An 11,367-nucleotide genomic window follows, 5' to 3' on the forward strand; every position below is an offset into this window, starting at 1 on the left:
CGATCCTAGAATGAAACTATAAGTTGATTCTAATTTTAAACAACCGAAAATGAAGCTACAAGTTGTTTTCAACTTGAAACGAGTCTAGAATGAAGCTAAAAGTTGTTTCCAACTTCAATTTAGCCAATAATGAAGCAACAAGTTGTTTCTGTGCTCAAACGAGTCAAGAATTAAACTACAAGTTCTTTCTAATTTTAAAAAAATGAAAATGAAGCTACAAGTTGTTTTCAACTTCAAACGAGTCTGGAATGAATCTACAAGTTGTTTGCAACTTCAATCTAGCCAATAATGAAGCAACAAGTTGTTTACAGGCTCAAACAAGTCAAGAATGAAACTACAAGTTGATTGTAATTTTAAACAACCGAAAATAAAGCTACAAGTTGTTTTCAACTTCAAACATGTCTTGAATGAAGCTACAAGATGTTTCCAATTTCAATCTAGCCAATAATGAAGCAACAAGTTGTTTACAGGCTTACACGAGTCAAGAATGAAACTACAAGTTGATTCTAATTTTAAAAAACTGAAAATGAAGTTACAAGTTGTTTCCAACTTCAATCTAGCCAATAATGAAGCAACAAGTTGTTTACAGGCTCAAACGAGTCAAGAATGAAACTACAAGTTGATTCTAATTTTAAACAACCGAAAATGAAGCTACAAGATTTTTTCAACTTCAAACGAGTCTGGAATGAAGCTAAAAGTTGTTTCCAACTTCAATCTAGCCAATAATGAAGCAAAAAGTTGTTTCCGTGCTCAAACGAGTCAAGAATTAAACTACAAGTTAATTCTAATTTTAAACAAATGAAAATGAAGCGACAAGTTGTTTTCAACTTCAAACGAGTCTGGAATGAAGCTACAAGATTTTTCCAACTTCAATATAGCCAATAATGAAGCAACAACTTGTTTCTGGGCTCAAATGAGTCAAGAATGAAACTTCAAGTTGATTCTAATTTTAAACAACCGAAAATGAAGCTACAAATTGTGTTCAACTTCAAACAAGTCTGGAATGAAGCTACAAGTTGTTTCCAACTTAAATCTAGCCAATAAGAAGCAACAAGTTGTTTACACGCTGAAACAAGTCAAGAATGAAACTACAAGTTGATTCTAATTTTAAACAACTGAAAATGAAGCTACAAGTTGTTTTCAACTTCAAACGAGTCTGGAATGAAGCTGAAAGTTGTTTCCAACTTCAATCTAGCCAATAATGAATCAACAAATTATTTCCGTGCTCAAACGAGTCATGAATTAAACTACAAGTTAATTCTAATTTTAAACAAATGAAAATGAAGCTACAAGTTGTTTTCAACTTCAAACGAGTCTGGAATGAAGCTACAAGTTGTTTCCAACTTCAATCTAGCCAATAATGAAGCAACAACTTGTTTCTGGGCTCAAATGAGTCAAGAATGAAACTTCAAGTTGATTCTGATTTTAAACAACCGAAAATGAAGCTACAAGTTGTTTTCAACTTCAAACGAGTTTGGAATGAAGCTACAAGTTGTTTCCAACTTAAATCTAGCCAATAAGAAGCAACAAGTTGTTTACAGGCTCAAACAAGTCAAGAATGAAACTACAAGTTGATTGTAATTTTAAACAACCGAAAATAAAGCTACAAGTTCAACTTCAAACGAGTCTGGAATGAATCTACAAGTTGTTTCCAACTTCAATCTAGCCAATAATGAATCTACAAGTTGTTTACAGGCTCAAACGATCCTAGAATGAAACTATAAGTTGATTCTAATTTTAAACAACCGAAAATGAAGCTACAAGTTGTTTTCAACTTGAAACGAGTCTAGAATGAAGCTAAAAGTTGTTTCCAACTTCAATTTAGCCAATAATGAAGCAACAAGTTGTTTCTGTGCTCAAACGAGTCAAGAATTAAACTACAAGTTCTTTCTAATTTTAAAAAAATGAAAATGAAGCTACAAGTTGTTTTCAACTTCAAACGAGTCTGGAATGAATCTACAAGTTGTTTGCAACTTCAATCTAGCCAATAATGAAGCAACAAGTTGTTTACAGGCTCAAACAAGTCAAGAATGAAACTACAAGTTGATTGTAATTTTAAACAACCGAAAATAAAGCTACAAGTTGTTTTCAACTTCAAACATGTCTTGAATGAAGCTACAAGATGTTTCCAATTTCAATCTAGCCAATAATGAAGCAACAAGTTGTTTACAGGCTTACACGAGTCAAGAATGAAACTACAAGTTGATTCTAATTTTAAAAAACTGAAAATGAAGTTACAAGTTGTTTCCAACTTCAATCTAGCCAATAATGAAGCAACAAGTTGTTTACAGGCTCAAACGAGTCAAGAATGAAACTACAAGTTGATTCTAATTTTAAACAACGGAAAATGAAGCTACAAGTTGATTTCAACTTCAAACGAGTCTGAATGAAGCTACAAGTTGTTTCCAACTTCAATCTAGCCAATAATGAAGCAACAACTTGTTTCCGGGCTCAAACGAGTCAAGAATGAAACTAAAAGTTGATTCTAATTTTAAAACAACCGAAAATGAAGCTACAAGTTGTTTTCAACTTCAAACGAGTCTGGAATGAAGTTACAAGTTGTTTCCAACTTCAATCTAGCCAATAATGAAGCAACAACTTGTTTCCGGGCTCAAACGAGTCAAGAATGAAACTACAAGTTGATTCTAATTTTAAACAACCGAAAATGAAGCTACAAGGTGTTTTCAACTTCAAAGGAGTCTGGAATGAATCTACAAGTTGTTTCCCACTTCAATCTAGCCAATAATGAAGCTACAAGTTGTTTACAGGCTCAAACGAGTTAAGAATGAAACTACAAGTTGATTCTAATTTTAAACAACCGAAAATGAAGCTACAAGTTGTTTTTAACTTCAAACGAGTCTGGAATAAATCTACAAGTTGGTTCCAACTTCAATCTAGCCAATAATGAAGCAACAACTTGTTTCCGGGCTCAAACGAGTCAAGAATGAAACTTCAAGTTGATTCTAATTTTAAACAACCGAAAATGAAGCTACAAATTGTTTTCAACTTCAAACGAGTCTGGAATGATGCTACAAATTGTTTCTAACTTCAATCTACCCAATAATGAAGCAACAACTTGTTTCCGGGCTCAAACGAGTCAAGAATGAAACTACAAGTTGATTCTAATTTTAAACAACCGAAAATGAAGCTACAAGTTGTTTTTAACTTCAAACGAGTCTGGAATAAATCTACAAGTTGGTTCCAACTTCAATCTAGCCAATAATGAAGCAACAACTTGTTTCCGGGCTCAAACGAGTCAAGAATGAAACTTCAAGTTGATTCTAATTTTAAACAACCGAAAATGAAGCTACAAATTGTTTTCAACTTCAAACGAGTCTGGAATGATGCTACAAATTGTTTCTAACTTCAATCTACCCAATAATGAAGCAACAACTTGTTTCCGGGCTCAAACGAGTCAAGAATGAAACTACAAGTTGATTCTAATTTTAAACAACCGAAAATGAATCTACAACTTGTTTTGAACTTGAAACGAGTCTGGAATGAATCTACAAGTTGTTTCCAACTTCAATCTAGCCAATAATGAAGCAACAAGTTCTTTACAGGCTAAAACGAGTCAAGAATGAAATTATAAGTTGATTCTAATTTTAAACAACCAAAAATGAAGCTACAAGTTGTTTTCAACTTCAAACGAGTCTGGAATGAAGCTAAAAGTTATTTTCAACTTTAATCTAGCCAATAATGAAGCAACAAGTTGTTTCCGTGCTCAAACGAGTCAAGAATTAAACTACAAGTCCATTCTAATTATAAACAAATGAAAATGAAGCTACAAGTTGTTTTCAACTTCAAACGAGTCTAGAATGAAGCTACAAGTTGTTTCCAACTTCAATCTAGCCAATAATGAAGCAACAACTTGTTTCCGGACCCAAACGAGTCAAGAATGAAACTACAAGTTGATTCTAATTTTAAACACCCGAAAATGAAGCTACAAGTTGTTTTTAACTTCATACGAGTCTGGAATGAATCTATAAGTTGTTTCCAACTTCAATCTAGCCAATAATGAAGCAACAAGTTGTTTACAGGCTCAAACAAGTCAAGAATGAAACTACAAGTTGATTCTAATTTTAAACAACCGAAAATGAAGCTACAAGTTGTTTTCAACTTCAAACAAGTCTTGAATGAAGCTACAAGATGTTTCCAACTTCAATCTAGCCAATAATGAAGCAACAAGTTGTTTACAGGCTTAAACGAGTCAAGAATGAAACTACAAGTTGATTCTAATTTTAAACTGAAAATGAAGCTTCAAGTTGTTTCCAACTTCATTCTCACCTTTGACAAAGTTCTTCTTAACAGGACCATATTTTTTGTTGAGTTTCTTGAGAACTTTCTTGTCAACTGATGAGTTTTTGTTCAACTGATGAATTTCATCAGTTGAAGCTTTGCTTTTCAACTGATGATCATCATCAGTATTCTCATCACTTGAGCTGATCTCTGAGATCTCAAGAACTTTCTTGTTCCTTTTCCATTCATTCTCAACAAAAGTTTCTCTACCTTGCATGTTGATGATATTAGTGGAAACATCTGTGACATCCCGAGAATCCGGGGATCTGGATTCTGACGTCACCACACAAAGCCATTTTAAAACACTTTTGAAACTGTATTTCTTTGAAATGATAATAAAATCAAAGGATTTAAAACTTGAAGACTTTAATAAAAGATTTAAAAGAAAACACTTTAACCCCCTAAAAACAGGATCGCATCCAGGTCACAGTATTGAAATTAGAATCAACCACTATAAATAAACAATGTCTTACAACCTCAGATCATCTTCAATGAGAAGAATCACTGCCAATCTATTTAAATTATGATTACAACTGAATCTCAACAATTCTATCTAGAACCAACCTTGACAATCTCCCTGAACATTTCCACTTGTCCTCTGTATACTCTATACTCTGACTCCTCGCCTAGCCTTAGCCATACTCGCAATCTCAATCATGCAATTCATCTTTAAGCTTTTCTGAAATGGTTAAAAAGAGAATAGCAAGGGTGAGCAACAACGCTCAGCAAGTATATATAAGCAACAATAGTCCTGAAATATATTATCAGGGTTCACAAGTTCAGGATATGTAATTGAAAATTTCACAATTCTTATCAGCAATTGAAATCAGAATTCAAACTTACAGAAGAATTGTCGAATTGGATTCATCACATTTTTACTTGAAAACCAAAGGTTAGGCTGCTGATCAGTCACGCACTAACCCCGAACATGGCACACAGCCTTGTTCTCTATACCGGATCCAAGGCACACATTGGCCTATAATTGACCACGAATCTGGTCTGACCACGAATCTGGTCCACATATTTTATAAAAACTAATCCAATTCTAACAATTTAGATCAATAAACAATTCAATCAACAGAACAGAATTATAATCATTATCAAAAACAGAAATATTCCAAATCAACTTTTGAGAATCAACATTTCATAGACCACAGTCTGCCTTTTTATAAATCATAGTTCAGGAAATTCCTAACTATTCAGTATCCTCCATTATCGGCTAAGCAACTGAATTTAGCCTGCTAAACCAGCATGACAATGGCGGGTTGAATAATCAAGAAGATCCCAGCTCATTCTAGGTTCTAACTATCACTGAGCAACACATGCTTCAATGACGGTCTGAACTTCGAATTAATTTGTAAAGCTCATATTTTTAAAATCTTGAGGATTGAAAAGAATGGACCAACATACTTGTAATAGAAATTGAGAGTAATAAGGCGGCTTTTCAAAACTTGGAAGAAGAAAACAATCATGGGTTTCATTCTCAGAAGTAAGAGTTTATTTGAGAAGGGTTTCAGTATAAACAATATCATAATCTTGACTGAATAATCAGAACATGCAATATATATATGAGGAAGGATTTAGGAAAACTTGCCTTAAATCCGATTCCACACACAGCTTAATCTTATCCTTCTATCTCACAATCTATGCATATCACAACCTCCCGACCATCTCTGGATATACTCTATTCGTAATACGACTTCGTTTCTTCGATTCATTTTCCTATTCGCTTTGCAACATCGTTTGACCTTCTGAACGTCTGCGATCGTATACGTCTCGTCCAAATCCTTTACGAGAATAAAATACTACCATAATCACTAAACAATCTATTGGTTCTTATCTCTACTAATCAAACTCGGTATCATAACTTATCGCATATACATACCACGTATATCGATAACATTCAACACATAATCAGATATCAACCTATATAGTGTCTATGCACTTATCAGATATCACTTAACATATAATCATGCCTTGACTCTATCATATAGTCATATCATATCTCACATATCATATTACAATTTAGTAATCATATAAATCCTATCGAAACTTCGACAGCGCCTCGTCTATGTATTAGACTATCCACCTGTCAACCTATTCTCAATCAACAACCAATCAACCCAAATCCAAATCCTGTAATCCACATATTCTTATTCAACATTTATCAAGACAAGATGCTATGTCTCCCAAATTATTTATTAAATCAAAAATGGACACGTATTTCATGTAATCATCATTATATAGCAAATAAATCACGCATAGTCACATTATGCATTTTAAACAATATGTATACACATTGTAGACTCAACCATATTGTTACATCATATTAAACTAGACTTTATAAGCTTTTAACCTCTTTTTCGTTTCACTCGATTCTGAATTACGGGTCAAAAGTTATGATCAAAACTGTTTCCTGACTCTCATATCAGCACATAACACGTCAACAGATAGCAAACAACATATTTCACATAAGTCTTCCCACTCCAATTGATGTCAAATCAAGTCTCAGGTTAAAAATGATTTTTCGGGAATTTTCTCGAATTTCTAAACATTTTTCGGAATTAAAACAGGTAAAAGAATCCATTTTTGAATAGGGTTAAATATCAAAGTGGTCACTGAAGTGGAGGTCATATATCACTTTGCTCACTAATTTTATCGGGGTCTCATTTTAATCATTAAAGTCACAATAAATATCAATTAAGTACCTCCAAATTTCAGTTCAAAGAGTAAAAATATTATTTAGAGAGTTTGACACATTATTTTTGAATACTACCACAACCAATTAAAAGGTTATGACTTCTAGCATTTATGACAATATATTCAAATTTTATCAATTTTATTTAGTATTTATTTTTAATTAAAACAAAAAAATGTATTAATATAATAAAAAATAAATAGTAGATAAAATTTAAAAAACCTAAATATATTATCATAAATAGTAGAAGTCATAACCTTTTACTTGGTTATAGTGGTATTCAAAAATAATGTGTCAAACTCTATAAATAATATTTTTACTCCTTGAACTTAAATTTGGAGGTACTTAATTGATATTTATTGTGACTTTAATGATTGAAATGAGACCCCGATAAGATTAGTGAGTAAAATGATATATGACCTCCACTTCAATGACCACTTTGATATTTAACCCTTTTTGAATAGATAATCAAGTCCGATTGCTCAAGATCGGATCCAAAATCATTTGAAATCAATTAACGAGCCTCGAACATATTTTAGAAAAATAATCCAAAGCTCGAAACTATTTTTCGGAATTTTCAAATCAAAATGAATAATTAAATCAAATTAATTAATCAATTAAACTCAATTAATAATTAATTAAAATAATTAATCAATTAATATTCAAATTAATTGACCAACTAAAATAATTAATTACTAATTAAAATTAATTAATAAACTAATTTAGATTTATTTTTGAATAAAGAAGTAATTAAAAACTATTTTTGAAATTTAAAATAATTAATTAAAACAATTTTAGAAAATTAAATCAGAAAGGTTTGTTTTGTAAACTTTCAAAACTTTGTCGCAAGGTTTAAACTGCAACTTTTCAAAGTTACAGGGGTTGAATCGTTAAAACCGAAACCATAATACCCAACCTTCACCATCTTCAAAAGATGGGTGGCCAAACGGCAATTTGCCGTCGGCCACCACTGGTTTCGCCGGAATCGGCGTTACGGAACTCTGTTCACCACCAACTTGTCCAGATCACCTCTCTAGCCCCCCAGGAACCTTACCATGCCCACGAATCAGCCGGAATCCAAGTCGTTTGGCCGGATTTTTTGCAACGAAAAATCGCGTCGCCGTTGAGTTCTATGAACTCCGGCGACTCCACCCGACTTTCCCCATTCAATTCGAACATACCAAACAATTCCCCATCGCTTACTCTATCTGTTTACACTCTCCAAACATGCCCAGAATCAATAAATAGAAAAGCCCTAAATTTTAAACAAGAACAATCAAGAACACACCTAAATAATCAAACGGACTTTTCTATATGATTCCGAACTCGAAATTCAACATATAATATATCAAAACGACGAGAAAAACACGTCCTACAACATGGAATCATCAAATCAATCAAATAATCACGTTTGCAAAAAATTCATATTTCAACCCATATAAATTCGAATTTAAAAAGCTTAATCAGTAACAACCTGTCGATTCTACACTGATATGGATGATTGCAATAGATTCTACGCGTCGAGAGCTTCGTTTTGGCTATTTATACGCCTCCATCGGATTCCAATAACGCCTTCAAATCCTCGTTTAAGTGTGAAGAACACCGCTCGCTTTCTCTCTCGATAATCGTGAAGAGAAACTGGTGAAATGATTGTACGTGCGAAAACTATAGAAAAGGCTATTTATAGAGGAAGATAAGAGAATATTCCTTGAATATGCTTTGGAATATTCTTAGAATATGCTTTAGAATATTCCTGGAATATGCTTCACGTATTTCGAGACAACCAGATAATTATTAACTTTAAAAATATTAACAAAATCGTACCGGATCATTTACGGGGCAAACCGTACTCCGGATTGAAAAAGTTAAAACACGAAAAATGCTCAGAATGTCCCAAATAGCTTAATGGCGAAATTTTCCCGAACGCCCGCGGTGTTTAAAATGCTAAATAACTATTTTAATATAATTAATAATTAAACGAAATTAAATCCATAAATCGATTATAAAATCACGTAGCAATCCAAAAATCGATATGAACATATCTTAATAAACTATATTTTATCCTGATCATATAGAAATTGAAATAGCTCAAATCCGAACACATATGAGTAGTCAATTCAATAAACCAGATAACACAAATCTCACCAAAAAATTCATATACATAACACATACTATTCATAAATTATTGGGAACTGTTCGCAAAAATCTACACGCAAGCGCCCGTGATCACAAGTAATATATTTGTTCGTTCCCACAGAGACTGGTGAATTAAGAATACGCACCTATGCAACAATGTATGAGTAATTTTCACTGCTAAGACAATTAACAAGGATGTGTTCTTTTATACTAATAACTAAATTTACTAATCAAAATCAGAATAGGAAAACACATGGGATTCTAACTTCATTATCGAATTCATCTAGAATTGAAATTACTGATTAACATGCGACTGCTGATCCTAATCAGACAACACGAAAGTAATACATGCCAACTCTCGTTGCACACATATCATACAAATCAAAATCCGCAATTAAGACAGAGATCTCATGGACACCAACAAAGCTCAGACCCTATATCTCTATAGCGGTAGTGTAAGCAGAGAGGTTTAGTAACAAGTCGTCTATCGTGATTACACAGGGTGATAAAAATAGTTCTGAAAGGCATATGTTCAGCCTATTTGTATTTAAAGAGGTACAACTCAACTCAGATAAGAAAGCTCAGTAAATAGCAAGTCATCGGAATCCATACGAAGAACGTCAAATGATTTATGGGAATTATATATCAGATAAATTCCAGGATGCTGCTGCACACCACTGAAAGAAGTTCATTAATATGTTCAAGCCTCAGTGCACAAATAATCTTTTGTGGCACGTCCAGGAGTTCAGAAGATATAAAGTTTCTATACTTTATTTTATCAGAAGATTCCATTTAATGAAGAAGTACTTACAAGACGAAGATTCGACGAACAAATCAAATTCTTAATGTTTATTTGACAAAGAATATTTGATTTAACTAGATACAGATGAACCAGACAGTACATCTGTGTATCAGTTATTCAAATTGAATATTTGGAGTCAAGCAGAGTTGGTGGTTCGTTCGTTCGACAGTTCAAGACAAGAGCTATTAATGTTTAAAGAAGACGGGAAGCAATTCTACTGCTGAATGGGTGATTAAATATTTAATAGATTATTATTTCACTTCTCAAATAATTAAATTAATTATGTAATTTATTTGTTAAATTAATTCACTCTCGAATTAATTTAATTTATGAATTTATATGATTAAATTAATTAAGTGGATAATTTTCTATTTAAATATAATCTACAATTACATTTCAATCCCCTACACTTAAGCAACAAGACAATCTGATTTGTCTTGTTAATGTGTAAAGGATTCGGCAAGACAATCTCTTTAGATTGTCTTACCGAATGGTATGAAGTTTACAAGACAACCTCAGTTGTCTTACTGGGTTCCTGAAACACCTGCCAAGACATTCTTTGCCAAGACAATAGATTGTCTTACCGAGACTTGGATTCTGCAAGACAATCAGGATTGTCTGCCCGATTGAAGGCTTCCAAGACAATCCTTGATTGTCTGGCCGAAAGGTTCCTGCAGACAATTCCAATTGTCCTACCGAATGAAAATTGTCTTACCGAAGTTCTGAATTGTCTTACGGGCTTTAAAATTGTCTTTCTGCATTGCTTTTGGCTCTCTAGGCAATTGTAATTGTCTTGCCCTTGCTAGATTGTCTTTTCTACTTGTGATTGTCTTGTCTTTCAATTGTCTTACAAGTACATATGCTTTGCCTATAAATATGGCATTGCATCCTTCATTTTTAGTGTTCATTCACTTTGTAATCAAAGCATTTTGAAAAGCTTTCAAGTTGTTCGTAACTTGCTTGATCGTTATATCCACAGTTTTCTGTGCTTTGATAACCTGGTTGTTTTAATCACTAAATCTAGAATATACCCTGTCGAATTTATTCTACGAACTTTAGTGGACATTAAAACTGAACCATTTTAATTATATAACGACTTCAAACATTGTTATATTAATTAATTATAATCTGATTAACAAATCATATTCAATCAGATTAACTTCCGCGACGATTTGGTACTGATTGTATTCAACCCCCCCCTTCTACAATCATATCTGGACCTAACAATTGGTATCAGAGCGGTTGATACCATTTTTCCGTATCAGATCCTATACACACTCTGTAACGTCCAAATATTTTTTATTCGAATTAATTTTATTCCAAAAATTAATTTTGATTAAAAATATTTTTCTTTCAAAAATCTAAATCTCTCCAATTACTGTTCACTTCAATTCCTTAAACATGAGTACACAAAAGATCAGTAGCATCAAAA

The 11,367-nt window shown here is 32.7% G+C and overlaps 1 long non-coding RNA gene across 1 annotated transcript; it reads right to left on the reverse strand.

Moving 5' to 3' along the window:
- Nucleotides 1–4,731: 4,731 nt before the first annotated feature.
- On the reverse strand, nucleotides 4,732–5,573 carry LOC135148086 (uncharacterized). The gene is made up of 2 exons (XR_010285967.1): nucleotides 5,143–5,573; nucleotides 4,732–4,978 (listed from the first exon to the last, which is right to left on the reverse strand). It is a non-coding gene; the product is annotated as an uncharacterized LOC135148086 (long non-coding RNA).
- Nucleotides 5,574–11,367: the final 5,794 nt, after the last annotated feature.

The sequence above is a fragment of the Daucus carota genome, chromosome 7 (genome assembly GCF_001625215.2).
Source record: "Daucus carota subsp. sativus chromosome 7, DH1 v3.0, whole genome shotgun sequence".
Taxonomy (NCBI): domain Eukaryota; kingdom Viridiplantae; phylum Streptophyta; class Magnoliopsida; order Apiales; family Apiaceae; genus Daucus; species Daucus carota.